This window comes from Microtus oregoni, unplaced genomic scaffold (assembly GCF_018167655.1).
Source record: "Microtus oregoni isolate MIOR12 unplaced genomic scaffold, Mior012 000062F_ref0000492, whole genome shotgun sequence".
Taxonomy (NCBI): domain Eukaryota; kingdom Metazoa; phylum Chordata; class Mammalia; order Rodentia; family Cricetidae; genus Microtus; species Microtus oregoni.
The window spans coordinates 8034605-8050067 of NW_024543872.1; the positions used below are offsets into that span (position 1 = coordinate 8034605).

Genomic DNA, 15463 nt, shown 5'->3' on the forward strand with positions numbered 1-15463 from the left:
GATGAGATCTCTCAGACAGGCTGTGATAGGTCCTGTGTTGTTCTTGCTCGTGTTTGAAGTGACTCTGCATGGTTCTCTTCAGAAGGGAGTCAGGCACGAGTGTCTCTTGGACCTGAAATTTGGCTCCTACTTTAGAACAGTTCTTAGACTCTGGACTGAAGAATTCATAGTTTTTCTTTGTTCTGCTGTTGACATTTAGAACTCTACTCAAAGGCTGTAGGATTGAAGTAGCTTGGATAACGACATTCCTCTCAGAAACAATGTTCTTCGCCAATTCCAAAGGTCTGGGTTGGAGAGAGCTCACTTGTTTTGATTGTTGAGCTTGGTCACATGTTTCCTGTAATCTGTCTTCTTTCTTAGGGGTGGAACCCATGAACTTTTGCTTGATAACAGGGGTGCTGGCCCCTCTGCCATCTCCTGTTAAACAATCATCCTCGTCTTTTTCTTCGGGGTACAAGTTTTTGCTTGACCACAAATTGTCTGGCCTAGCCCTGTCCTCAGGCTTCTGTCTGGTGATAGCCATAGCTCTATGTGCTCTTTGGAATGCCTGCTTTAGGCCCTGAAAAAGCATCTGGATGAACCTGGACTGGGAGGATTTCTTCGGTTGTCTCTTTGAAGAAACAGTGCTGGTTTGAGTGCGTCTTGATGGATCTGTCAGTGTTCCAGAAGGATACTCTTCTGTGGGTCTACTGTTTTTGTAGAGCTTTATGTTTTGCTTTTTAAGTTCCTTGGTGATTTTCTTCATTGGATATTTTAAGTCTGAGGTCTTACTGAGTCTTGACTTAGCCCATTTTTCATGCTGGTTACTCTTAGAGTCACTCTCTGACGCGGAGAGAACCTCACAGAATTCATAATGCCCAGAGTCTTTGGCTTCTGTCTTCCCTGCCACACCATGGCTGCCCCATTTCTTTTGCCTCCTGTGAACTGGTACAGAAGCCGGAGACTGGGAAGATCTGGACTGGAAATCTCTTGTAGAAGTTGGACTCTTGGAAGCTGGAGTATAGATTTTATCTTTCCTGTGCGATGATGAGGAAGGGTTCTTCGATGTGTCTGCTCTGTTTCTCCCACAATCCTTTGAGTCTTGAGGTCTTTTTCTAATGTGCAACCTAAAACCAAGATGCGTCCGGATCTCACCACGGCCTTCAGGGGTTTTTATAAGGTGGGTCTGTGGGTAGACGAGAATGTAAGCAGACTGGGACGTATGACCACATCCACATTCTGAAAATAGGCCGCACTGCAAGCAGATGGGGTATTTCAGGACAAGACCCGACTCTGAGGGTGGAGGGACGTTGTAGGGTATCTGACTCCGTAAGAGTTTTGCTGCTATCTCTAGCTTTAGATCTTTAAGCTCTTCTGAGAGCTCGGTATTGGTCTGGGAAAAATAACTTGCCTCGAAGGAGTGGTGAGTCTCGGAAGTTCCTGTTTGTGAATCGCTCTGGGAGATATTACTCGGCTCCCTGGAAACAGGATCTTCCCTACTGTAAAGTATCCCGAGGGAAGACTCTGGCTTCCCTAAGGCAGGAAACTGGGCCCCTGTACATGAGACAGGCACGTGCTGAGTGGCTTCCTGGAATATATCATTGAGTTTTGAGTTTGTTTTCTTTAGTCCCAATCTAGTCCCAGAGTACTGCTGTATTATGGAGGATGTGGATCCACGTGTCCACATCTTTAAGGGTATTCTTTTCTCGTGACCATGGCCTAAGATATGTCTCTGAATATAGTTTTTGACCACTGACGTCTGTGAAATCGTCCTTGGGCCCCTCTCTAGTAGGCTCTGGGAAAATTCCATCAGTTCAGCTGGAACCCCAAATAAATTCTGAATCGATTGGCAGATACCCATAGTGGCTCCTTCTGTTAAAAACGGTTGAGAACAAAGCTTTCTTCCCATAGTGGTTCCCAGAATATTCCCCAGCATCAGCATATTGGAGAGGTACTTCCTGGGTAGTCGCTGCCTACAGACATGGCTTTCCCAGATGTTCAGTTGTCTGCCCAGGAAAGAATGAATAGAGTTTCTTCGAGCTCCTAATCCTGCCTGAAACTCCAAGGGTAGTAATCTCAGTGGATACGGAGAATAGCTCTGCAGTGAATTCCCAAATTCTTCCATTTGCTTCTTTTCGGTTGATTCCTTAGTTATGACATCCATATCCCAGATCTCAGGATATAGGGATCCCACAGAGTTCCCTGTTTTATCAGAAGGAAGGACCAAGGGAAGAGCTGGTGACCGTATCCTAATAGTGTCTGTATAGGACTCTGGAGACTGCAAAATGCCAACATTAAAGTTCTTCATAGTCCGGGCTCTTGACACTTCCGGCATTCCAGAACCCTGAAGGGGCCCTAATTCACTTGTTTTGACAGAGCTTGAAATGAATGGGATCGGAGGGCTGCTTAGGAACCTAGAGAAGTAATTCTCTGCTTGTAAGTTTTCTGATGTTATCATTTCTGAATCTCTGTTCTGAAACGCCCGTCCTTGATTCAGATCCATTTCCAGTACTTTAGGAGATTCTCTTTTGAGTCCTACAGATTTTCCAGCCTGAAGCCTTTGCTTGTGAGTTAATACTGGAGGTTCCTCAAGTGGAGATGTTTGCTGTAAGATTAATTCTGGAAAATTTTCTTGAATATTTGCCCTTCGAGTTCGTTCTATAGGTTTTCTCTTGTCTTGAAGATGTGGTCTTGGGAGCAAATTCAAAGGATCCTTTACTTGAGTTCTTGATCTTGTGGCAACTCCTATTGGTTCTACAGCCTGAGGACTTGGTCCCGGCGCCAGCTCTTCGGATCTCGCAATCAGAAGCAGGGGCTTGGGAAGCAATATTGTCTTTATCACTTGAAAGCCTGGTAATTCTATCATTTCTAAAATCTGATGTGTTGGCTCTACAATTAATTTCTCAGTTTGCACATTTTGTAGCCAAAGTCTTGGAGCAAACTCTGAAACTATCATATCATGCAGTTTGGGAGTCAAATCAACATATTTTGACCCTTGAGAGGTCGGCTCCGGTATCATCACTGACTCTATAACTTGAAGTGGTGGTCCAGGAATCACTGTCAGAGATTTAGAGACTTGAGGAACTTGAAGCTGTGTCTTTGCAGGTTCTGTCATTTGATCGAGTGGCTTTGGGCTGACCGTTACAAAGTTTATAATCTGATCCAGTGATTCTATTGGAGTGACGTTCGCTTTTTCTATGCTTGTCTTCTGGGGCGTTGGTAGACCACTTCCTACCTCTTCTGTCTGACATTCCTCAAACGGGAGCTCTACAGAGGCTGTATTTCCCACAACTTGATTGGTTGGCTTGGCGGCCAACTCTAGGAATTCTTCCCTTTGCAGCCATGGCTTAGAGGTCAAACCTACAGATTCGGGAATCTGAGGTCCTGGTGTTATCCCCGGAGCGGAATCTGGAACATGATAGAATGGCCTTGGTGACGAGGCTACAGATTGTTCCCTTGGGGATCTTTTCTCGGAGCTCCCCATCACAGGTTCTAAGTCTTGAGGATATGGCCGTGGAGATTTTTCAACACATTCAGTCTCTCTGTTTACTGGCGTTGAAGACACTCTAAGAAATTCTTTCCCTTGTTGTCTTATCTTACAAGTTAGCCCCGTCATTTCTGTGGCATGATTCTTGAGGTCGAGGGTCATTCTCTTAGATCCTGTGGCTGGTTGGGTCTGTGACTGCACGAAATCTTTCACTTGAGGCCACGAACAAGAAAGCAACTCCAGGGTTTCTAGGCTCTGGTAGTTTTTCTGTGGGGTCAGTTCTGAGGCATTTGAACCTTTTTGATCACTTAGTGTTGGAGTCAGATCAGCAAATCCTGGCACTTGAAGCTCTGGCTGCTGCGGCATCCCCAATGATTCTGTGACTGTATCCGTTGGCTTGGAGGTCAACCTCATAGATTTCTCTGTTGTTTCTGTGCTTTTGTGTCCCAACCCTTTCATCCTTTCTGAAGATCCCGCATCTTCTTGATAAACGGGCAGCGGAATATAATTTACCAATTTAGGGGCTTGGTACCTGATCTTCGTGTTCATCTCTGCATAGTCCACCAGGTGGTGTGCTGGTCTGCCAGTCACCTTAGAGGGTTCTGTGATTTGATCATTTGTTTGGGGAATTTGGTTCCCAAATGTCACATTTTGAAGGAATGGACTTGGTGATAAGCCCACAGAGTTTCCACTTCGTGGCAGGAACAGCAATGGTTGTTTGCTCATCTCTGGAAACATTTTATCTTCAGGCAGTGGTGTTGGTAAAACTTCCGCAGAGTCCACACCAGTTGACTGAGGCTTCGGAGTCAACATGGGTTGTGCAGTTTGCTGCCGTGACCCAAATTGCTTCTTCAAAAATGGGATCTCTTGAAACTTTGCCCCTACCGATAAGTTAGATGGCTTCACACCTTGAAAAGGGGGTCCAGGGCTCAATAGAACAGGTCTTGTATACTGAGATTCTGATCCAGGGGTCCATGTAAAGGACTCTATGTTTTGCAACTGTGGCCCTGAACCAAGCTTTGCTAAATTTATGCGTTGTAATTCTAATCCTGGATTCAATTCAGAAAAATTCATACATTGTTCCTGTGGCCCAGGGTTGTATTCTGCAGGTGCTATACCTGTAATATTTGACCCTGGAGTTAATTCAAGCCTTAAATCTTGCAAGTGCTGTCCTGGGTTAACCGTTATAGGCATCTCTCTTTGAATTCTTGTCCCTGGGTTCAACTCAGGAAACTGCATACCTTGAAGTTTAGGAGCTTCTAAATGTGGCCCAGGGTTGTAGCCCATAGAATTTGCAGACTGTGATTCTTGTCTTCGAGTACATGCAGAAGAATTCACATTTTGCAAATGTGTTTGGACACTGCACCAAACAGGATTTACAAACATCATTTGTGGTGCTGGAAATGTTGTACCAGAATGCATTCCTTGAAGAAGTGGCCCAAGATTATTCCTATTAGAATGTTCACACTGAGGGTTTTGGCTTGGAATGCATGCAGAAGAATTCACATTTTGAAAATGTGCTTTAGAATTGCACTCAGTGGAATTCATACACGGAGGACTTGGCTCTGGGGTGCATACAGAAGAATTCACACACGGAGGACTTGGTCCTGGGGTGCATACGGAAGAATTCACACACGGAGGACTTGGTCCTGGGGTGCATACGGAAGAATTCACACACGGAGGACTTGGTCCTGGGGTGCATACGGAAGAATTCACACACAAGTTTAACTCCACAGATTCCCCATTTGGGGACTTTGACTCCACTATCAAAGATTCCATACTTTGGAGCTTTTTCCCATGAGCCAACTCAGATGGCTTTTTATTTTGTGGCTGTGATCCTGAATTAAAGTCCATTGCTTTTATGCCTTGGGATTTTATCTGTGTTACCAGCTCAGGAGATTTTATACTTGTAACGTGATGTTCCATAGAGTTCACATCTTGAAGTTTCATACCCAAGATCTGCTCAGCATATTTCAAATCTTGTAAAGGGGACACTGAGTCCAGCTCTACTGATTTTGTGCCTAAAAATATCTTCCTTGGGGTGAAATCAGGTTTCTTACCTTGTAACTTTGAACTAGGTTTGCTTTCTACCAGTTTCACACCATGAACCCTCTTCTCTGTAAGGACTTCAGATGGCATACCTTGTAATTGTGGTCCAGGAGTAAAGCCCATAGATATGACATCTTGGACCTTTATACCCATGATTGTCCTTGAAGATTTCAGATCTTGTAACTGTGGGCCTGATTCACAGTCTTCCATTTCCATTTCTTGGGACTTTGTCCTCAGACCTGGATTGGATTTTATACCTTGCCACTGTGACCCATGTTTACAGTCTAGCTGGACACTTTGATTGGCAAATGGCTTACCTTGACTTGACGTGATACATTTCATATTTTGGGACTCTGTTTCAGGTGTCAAGTCAGAACATTCTGCACTTTGCCACTGGGGCCCAGAGTTGATCTCAGATTTTATATCCCAAGGCTTTGTCTGAAGTGCTAACTCAGAAGATTTTGCACTTTTTAACTCCATACTGTTTTGTGGTTGTGCCCTTTGGCTTAATACCCCATAGTTCGCTTCTGAGGCCTGTGACTCTTGTTTAAACACTAAAGATGTCACAGATTGAGGTTGTGTTCCTGGGGGTGACCCTAAGGTCACTTCTTGTGGCTGCATTCCAGGGTTCAATCCAGGAGAGCCTGTGACTTCTAAGGGAAACCTGGGTTCAAATGTGAATTTTATATTGTTAATCTTTGACCTTACGTTTGGGTCACATCCTTTCATACTTCTAAACTGGCGCTCCGATTTAAAATCAATAGTTTTGAACCCACGAGACTGTTGTTCCGGCGTTGACCCTGTAGGTTGTTTACTTTGTAACTTCAGCCCTGTAATCAACTCATTAGAAGTCTTCACATTCTTTAGTTGTGCCAAAGGGTTTAACTCTTTAGCCGTGACATCTTCAGATTGTAACCTAAGATTCAGCATAGATTTCTTAGCTTGATAGCCAGATGCTGGGATCCACTGAACAGATTTTGTATTTTCAAGCTGTAATCCATGGTGTAATGCCACACTTTTTACACACTTAGCCTTTGGCTCTGATCTGTGGTGTAATGCCACACTTTTTACACGCTCAGCCTGTGGCTCTGATCTGTGGTGTAATGCCACACTTTTTACACGCTCAGCCTGTGGCTCTGATCTGTGGTGTAATGCCACACTTTTTACACACTTAACCTTTGGCTCTGATCCGTGGTGTAATGCCACACTTTTTACACACTCAGCCTGTGGCTCTGATCTGTGGTGTAATGCCACACTTTTTACACACTCAGCCTGTGGCTCTGATCTGTGGTGTAATGCCACACTTTTTACACGCTCAGCCTGTGGCTCTGATCTGTGGTGTAATGCCACACTTTTTACACACTCAGCCTGTGGCTCTGATCTGTGATGTAATGCCACACTTTTTACACACTCAGCCTGTGGCTCTGATCCGTCATGTAATGCCACACTTTTTACACACTCAGACTGTGGCTCTGATCCGTCGTGAAATGCCACACTTTTTACACACTCAGACTGTGGCTCTGATCCGTCGTGTAATGCCACACTTTTTACACACTCAGACTGTGGCTCTGAGTTTTCCCCTTCTTGTAACTCTGGTTTTGGGGATGCCCCGGGGGTTTTTATGTGCTGTACTTTTGGCTCAAGGTTAAAATCTGCAGATTTATTCCCTTGAAGTTTTGGCCTTACAGTCGTTTCAGGTCGCTTCACACCTCCCAGCTGTATGGATGGTTTCTGTTCTGTAGATTTGACACCTTGAGATTGTGACCTACGATTTAACCCTAAACACTTCACGCTGTGGAACTCAGGTCCTGGTATCCACTGAACGGATCTAACACTTACAACTGATGGATCTTGGCTTTGATCCACAGTTTTGATCCCCTGAGGCTGTGGTTCTGAATTGGATGTGACGTTTTCTCCTTTCTGTATCTCTGGTTCTGGGGACAATTGAGGTGTCTTCGTATAGTTTACTTGTGATTCAAGGTTAAAACCCACAGATTTTTCTTCTTGAAGTTTTGGCCTTACAGTCGTCTCTGATGGCTTCACACCTCCCAACTGTATAGACGTTTTCTGTTCTGCAGATTTGACACTTTGAGATTGTGACCCATAATTTAACCCTAAACACTTCATGCTGTGGAACTCAGGTCCTGGTATCCACTCAACGGATCTTACCCTTCCAACTGGTGGATCTTTGTTTTGATCCACAGTTTTGATTCCTTGAGGTTGTGGCTCTGATGTTAAGTTCAAAGTTTTTGTTTTCTGAAGCCCTAGTGCTAATGGAGAGGTTTTTACTTGCTGTGACTGTGGCTCAAGATGCAACCCTACAGATTTTTTTTCTTGAACTATTTTAGACCTGACAGTCAATTCAGAGGGCCTCACACCCCTCCATTCTGTAGACGGCTTCAATTCTGTAGGTTTGGCACTTTGAGATTGCAACCTCAAGTCTGACCCTACCCATTTCTCACTTTGAAACTCAGATATTGGTATCCATCGGACGGATTTTGTACTTCCAGTGTGTGGCTCTGTGAGCACCATGGTTTTCACATCTTGAAATGGTGGCTCTAACATTGGGTCTGAGACTTTCACCTGGTGCTCCTGTGGCCCTGGAGTCACCTGGCATGGTTTCATACTTGGCACCTGGGCTTCATCTTGGGCCTCTTCAGGTTTTACACTGTGAACAACTGGTTTAGGAGTCGATTCAAATGATGGTGTATCTTTAAATTGTACTTTAAATTTGATCTCTTTGGGTTTTTTATCTGCAGGTTTGGCTTCTTGACCTGACTTCATGGACAACACATTTTCTGACTCAAAATGCTTGCTCAGCTGGTCTAAAACCCCACCTTTCCACTCGGGTGATCTTACAGTTATCTGGTCATCCTGTCCAGGCTTGAGAGTTAAATCCGTAGGCGCCATCCCTCGACACGGTTGTGTTGAGACTAAATTCACAAGTTTTACTCCTGGGATTCCTTGTGTTTTGGCTATATTTACAGGTTTTAGACTTTGTGGCTTCAAACATGAGATAATCACATGTTTCCTACCCCGCATTTGTGACTGTGCAGTCAGTTCCTTACCTGGTATGACCTGTGTACATCTGAAACCTTGGTGCTTGGGCTCAGGGGTCAGATCAGAGAATTTCACAGATTGCAAGCATGGTCCTACATTTACTTCCACAGGCTTCACATGTTGCAGTTTTGCTTCTGGAAGATTTGGCCCCGGGATATAATCTGATGATCTGATTTCTGGTACTGGGGAACGTGATCGTGCCTCATCAGATTTCACACCATAACGTGGGGGGCCTGAGATGACATTTCCTCGTTTTCCCCCTTGGTAGAACTTTGGAAATCTGACACTTTGCAGTTGTGGCCCTGGAATCAACCCAGATTTGATACTTAGCTGCTGTGGGCCCAGATTTAAATGCACAGATTTCACTTTTGGGGGCTGTGTCTCCTCAATCAGTTCCTTCGGGGATGGACTTTGTGGCCCTGACTCTGGCTTTGTCTTTTCAGGACCTACCTCTCCTAGAGACGACTGTCGTATTACATTTATAGAGTCTTCATTTTGCAACTGTGATTCTGTATCCATTTGCCTAAGTTTGACTTTGAGCTGGGGCCCTGGGATCACATGTTTAATGTGTGGTTTGGGTCCTGTAGTTAGTGTGATAGTCTCTACAGCTAGTACAGGTGGTTTACCAATTACTTCCCCAGATTGCAAATGTTGAGCCAAGGACTCCGATTTCTCACCTTGCACTCCTGGTTCTAGACCCAACTCCAGAGATCCCATTTCTGAATATGGTTCTATCATGGCCCCCTGAGTATCATCAACTTTAGGTAATGTTAATCTGATAGTCTCTCTGTCTTTGTATTCTGGTCTTAGAGTTATTTCTGAACACGATTCTAGAGTCCCATGGAGAAACTTCCCATCTGAGTAGGGATGTGGTTCTGGGGCCATCACCGCTGAGTTCATATTCTGCACTTCTGATTCTGGTAGCAAATCCAGAGCATCTTTAATTGCGTTTTGTGATTCTGGAGTCTCTTCCATCTCTTTTACAACCTGGTTCCTAGTTTCAAGAGTTTCTTGGAGTGGTGGTGAGTACATCTCCATAGAGTCTGAGGTTTGGCGCAGTGGTGTCAGCCTCATTCCTAATGATGATTGTGTCAGCTCAACAGATTCTTCCACCTGATGACAAATGTCAGAGCCCACTCTTTCTTCTGGGGCTTGATGCCGTAGGGCCAATTCTGCAGGTTCCAGGAAATGATAACTTGGGTCGGGGTTCACTTCTAAGGATTTTACCGCACAAAGGTGTGTGCTTGGGACGGATTCACTAAGACTCACACTTTCCACCAGTGCCTCGGGAATTAAACTCCTACCTTCTACCAACAGAGTCTTTCTATCTTCGAGCAATGGTACATGGGCTGTCTTCTCAAAGCTGGTGCTTTGTGAATATGGTTTTTGGGTCAAGTTCACAGATTTCTTATCTTCAAGTGATGGTCTTGGAGCCAACTCCACCATTTTTGTATCTCCTTGTAACTCCTGCGATAGGGCTGAATGAACAACCCTTTGCATGCCTTGAGTCTGTGAACCAGGGGTCAAATGTACTGATTTATCACTTTGCACCTGTGGACCTGGGGCCAGCCCAGCAGACTGTATGTTTTGGAGTTGTGCTTCAACTGTCACTTGGCCAGATTTCACATCTTGAAGTTGAGATTCAGGGGCTGATGGCACAGATTCCTCACTTTGCAATTGTGGCCTGTGGGTCACAAACTCATACTGCATAGTCAGCTGATGCAATTCTAGGGTCAAATCTGTAGATACCGCTCTTGAGGTCGGTGGTCCATATTTTACTTTTTCTGGGACTAAAGCCATGGCTATGTCCACAGATTTCATATTTCGCAATCTTGGATCTGGGATTAGGTGCTCAGATTTTACGTTCTGTAATTCTGGGGATAAATTCGTTGAATCCATAACCTTGGGCTGTGGGATTGAGTTTTCCCCCAAATGTTTCATTTCCTGAAGTAGTGGTGTAACTGGCACCACTTCCACTTCTGTAACGTGATGTTTTTGGCTCCTTCCTATGGGTATTGTACCTTGATCTAGTGGTGCTGTGATTGTTCTCACAGGTTCCACTATTTGATTATGTACCTCTGTCATCTCTACAGAATTCTTCATTTGGGGCTGGGTGTCAGAGGTCCCACCACTTTCTGGGATTTTGTGACTTTGCCTTGGGCTCACTTCAGAATAGTCTAAGTCTTGGTGCCGTGGGGTAAACTTTGAAGGGTCCATGACCTGCTGAGACAGTCCTGGAGTCGATGACACACCCTCTGCGCCTTGATGTTGTGGAGTCATCCCCACAGAGTCTCCAGCTTGAACCTGGAACCCAGAAGGCAAGTCCAGAGGTTCTTTGACTTGAGCCACTGGCTGTGGAATCAAACCAGGAGGCTCTACAACTTGGAGTGGTGGGATCATTCCCACCCCAGGTGGCGCCTGTACTATCGGGGTCACCTTTAGAGCATGCAGGGATTGACCTGATGGTAGCAGAATCACTCCTGATGACGCTAGGACTGTAGACGGTAGCTGTGGAGGTATGCCTCGAGATTCTGCTGCTCCTCTTGGGACAGTAGAAGTCAGAACGTCTGGCTGGGCTGGCAGTGTGGTCAAATTTTCAGTTTGGATCAAAGCCCTAGGTTCTGTAATGTGTGGCTCTCCTGGTGGAATTTTCTGCATGAAATCCATGGTTTGTTGTGCCACTGGGGTTGCTTTTGTATAATCAATGGCTTTAGGAAGTGCACTTGAGCTAATTTCCAATATATTTTCATGTATTGGACCGGGAGCAATCCCAATATGTTCTGTGGCTTGATTCTGTGGCCCCAAGGTCGTGTTCGGTGTTCCCATGACTTTATGCTGAGGCTGGGGGATCACTTCCACAGTTCCCAGAACTGATTGCTGTAGCCCTAGACTCTTATCTTCTGGTCGTATGGCTTGGTGGCCATGCAGTATATCCACCTTTGCCGATTCCATGACTTGGTATTGTGGCTTTGGGGCTATTTCTGCTGGTTTTATGACATGTGGGTATAATTCATTAATCATCCCCATGGAATCCATGATGCGAAGCAATTCCGCAGGAGTTACCTTCATATTATCTGTGACTGGACTCTGTCTTGAGGCCATACTCTTTGATTCCGTAGCTGAATACTGTTGGTTTTTTACTGTTTTTGGCTCAATTACTTGATCTGATGGCTGAGGAGTTAAATTCACTCTTTCTGCTTGATTTGGTGGCTGCGGGGGAAAAGCCACGCAGTCTATCACCTGCGCATGTGATTCTGGGATCATTCCCATCAAGCCCATAACCTGAAGCAATGCCACTGGAGTGACCTTTATGCTGTCCGTGGCTGAGCGTGGTACCTGGGCTGTCTGTTCCATGTCAGTTACTTGTGCCCTTTGTGGCTGTATCCTTTGTTCTGGAAGACCGGAGACCCTCTGATCTCTATTCAGCTCTAACACATGCCTTGGATCCTTTTCCCGAACTATGTTAATGGGAGCTGGAGTGCCCATTGATAAAACTACAGGGTTGTAGCTAAGAACCTGGTGGTCATTCGCAGACTGTAACTGCTTGTTTGAGGTCAGCGTTTGTGACACTTCCGTCCTGCTTAATTCAGAATTCACCCCAATGTTTACATGGACATGAAACGATGGAGCATCTGGAGATCGGTTGGTATTTTGCTCAGCCCTCTGAGGGAGGAGTGTAGGTAACTGAGTTTTGGGGAGCCCTTGTTCAGGGACTCCTTGTACATTCATCAATTCGTTACGTATTTCCCAGGATTTCTTCACAGGCAGAGGCACCGCTTGTGCCCGCAAAGTCGAAACCTTATGTGACATATGTCCTTCCAGTTCTCCTCTGACTAAAGGAGAGAGCTGGAGTGGAGCCCATACTAGGGGGCCTAGGCTCTCATTTAAAAGAGATTTCTTAAGATCTGTCTTCTGCAAAGTAGGCAGGGATGAGCCCCGGCTCCTGGGAGCGGGCGGTTCCTTTCGGGAGAGAGCAGGGAAGCTATGGCTCCGGAATTGCCGTGTTGCTCTTCCAGGAAAGACTGGAAGGGATGGGTTCGAGCTGTCACTATATGATACAGAAGACATGCTGGAGTCAGAAGAACGGTTTCCCGTCGTACCCACAATGTCAGAGCCGGAGGAAGACCAATCTTGGGACTCTTTTAAGGTTTTCATAAGTGTTGACCTGACAAAAAGAAATGTTTTCATTTTCTTTGGGATCAGTAGGCATAAAATTAGTAAGAAGAGAGAGAGTGGTTGTTTCAAGTTCAAAACATTTTTGGTTTAAGGGAGAGATGAAAGGAGGGGTTGCATTCACAAACATCAGTTATTTATGTAAAGAATCCTCCACCAAGAGCAAGATGTGTGAGTCAGTGAGGAAAGGACATGCTGTACAAAGAGAGAAGCTGAGTTCCATCCCCAGGACCCACATGAAAAGAAAGGGACACAGTGCCCCAGTGCTGGGGAAGCAGAGAAAAGTGGATGCCCTGGGGCTCACTGGACAGCCAAGGCTAATTATCTCAAAAATCCAGCTGCATGGCTCCCCAGAAATGACACCCAAGTTTTGCAAACACATACATGCACACACACACATGCACACACGCACAACCTGTGCTTGCCATTAAGCCAGAAGACCTGTGTCGATCCCTAAGACCCACATGTTAGAAGGAAAGAACTGACTCCTGTGGCTTCTCCTCTGACCACCATGTACATGATGTGGTACACATGTGCACACATGCACAAAAATAATAAATACCTAAATAAATGTGATGTGTACACACACACACACACACACACACACACACACACACACTTTGGGGCCTAGAGATATGGCTCAGCAGTTAAGAGTAGTGTCTGCTCTTCCAGAGGACCCAAGTTTGCTTACCAACACCCACATGGTAGTCTACAAACATTTGTAACTCCAGTGCCAGGGGATCCAATGCCCTCTTCTGGCCTCTGTGGGCATCAGTCATGAATGTGGTGCACAAACACACATGCAAGTAAAATACCCATATAAAACATGGAATAAATAAAGCTTAAAATATTATTCTCCATTGCTCAAACTCACTTTTCTTTTACCTCCCTCCTTTTACTCCCTCTCTCTCTCCCCTACCCAGAAACTCTGTTTCCTGACCTTGCATTTTCCAAATGTTGGAAGATCTTTTGAAAACTCCTGTCTATGGATCTGGATATATATTCCTGGCTCCAGCCTGTAGACTGTCCTGAAATACTGAACACAAAAGGGGATGTCAGTAGAATTGAAGTGATATTAAAGTACCAGTAAGCCAGCCAATAAGAATAGGAAGTTAATTTAGGAAGGAGGCAATTGCTGTCACAGTAAATGAAGTAAAAGTCCCAGGATTTTACATACAGCATCTACGGTTAAGATGGTGTTGCAGCTAGGATTTCCATTGTTGTATTGAAACACGATGACCACAAACTTAGGGGGACAGGGTTTGTTTCAGCTTACAGTTCTCAGGTTACACTCCATTGCTGACGGAAGTCATGGTAGGACCTCAGGGCAAGATGGACCCAGGCGGCAGCAGCTGATGCAAAGGCCGTGGAGGAACCCTGCTTACTGGATTGCTTTCATGGCTTGCTCACCCTGCCTTCTTGTGCTACTTGAGACCACCAGTCCATGGGTGGCATCACCCACAGTGAGCTGGACCTTCCTATATCAATCATCAATTAAGAAAATGTAGCTGGGCAGTGGTGGCACACACCTGTAATCCCAGCACTTTGGAGGCAGAGGCAGGTAGATCTCTGAGTTCAAGGCCTGTCTGGTCTACAGAGTGAGTTCTAGGACAGCCAGGGCTACACAGAGAAGCCCTGTCTCGAAAAACCAAAAATAAAAAAAAAAATTTAAAAAAACAGCACAGGCTTGTCCACAGGACAATCTAGAGAGGGCAATCTCTTCTAAAATGATGCCAGTTTGGATCATGTTGACATGAAACCAGCCATCATGGTATTTGTCATAGGACAGTCTGAAGACAGACTCTGCTTACCATGTTAGATCAGCTTCAATGATATTCATCATTCCAGCTTTTTTCAGCTGTGAAACTGTAACAGGAGTAAAGAGACCGTGAGCATAGTGACTACTGACATCATCTAACAATTAGGGGAGCAAAGATGAAGTCACATCGTGAAACTGATGAGTGGTACGGCCCAGCTATCAAGTTTTGTTTTGCAAGCAAACTATACTGTCTTCATCATGTACTAGAAGTGACCCCGGAATGCAGTAGTGAGGGACACAGAGGTTCCCAATACATCTTTTCCTTTAAAGATGTCTACCCCACATCCACATCCGTGGTAGCGAAATAAGGAGATGGACCTCCCTCACCAAACTCTTGGTAGTTAATTTTTGCCCATTCTCCTTCCCCATATTTTGGGCTTTCCATGAAAATGTATGGGACAGAGAAGCACGAGGAAAGCAAACAATGTAGGAATTATGGAGCTGTCTGCATGACTTTGGAAGTGAAGATGTCAGAAAGATGGGGGTACTCTCCAGGAACACCCTCTTTTTCCACTTTCTTCCACCTGCTGTTCAAGACTAGAGTTTGAAAGCATGGCCCACGGTTGATCAGTCACCAGCCTTGAGCTGATCAGTAAGGGAGAGAATCATTTTGACCTGTAAGTTGATGTTTCTGGAATTTTTCATGTTTCTTCGAAATCTAGAGAAACACACAAAAAGAAACAAAGTCAGGTTTTTGCTCTAGATTGGGGGTTTTATGGACAACACTTCTCACCTTATCTATGGGATATTGACACATTTTATATCAGGTATCAACACGGTTGTCATCTGTAACCATATTATTAGTTACCATCTCATCAAATTACGTGTGAATAATTTATTAAGTATACTAAGGGACCAGCAAGATTGCCCTGTAGGCACAGGTGTTTGACACCAAG

General features: G+C 45.0%; 2 protein-coding genes across 7 annotated transcripts in view; both read left to right on the plus strand.

Annotated features, from left to right (window-relative positions):
• LOC121439671 (fibronectin type III domain-containing protein 4) overlaps positions 1–15463 on the plus strand; it is a 92569-nt gene that overhangs the window by 29596 nt on the left and 47510 nt on the right. The window lies entirely within an intron of this gene.
• LOC121439672 (intraflagellar transport protein 172 homolog) overlaps positions 1–15463 on the plus strand; it is a 43222-nt gene that overhangs the window by 24646 nt on the left and 3113 nt on the right. The gene's annotated exons all lie outside the window — the stretch shown is intronic.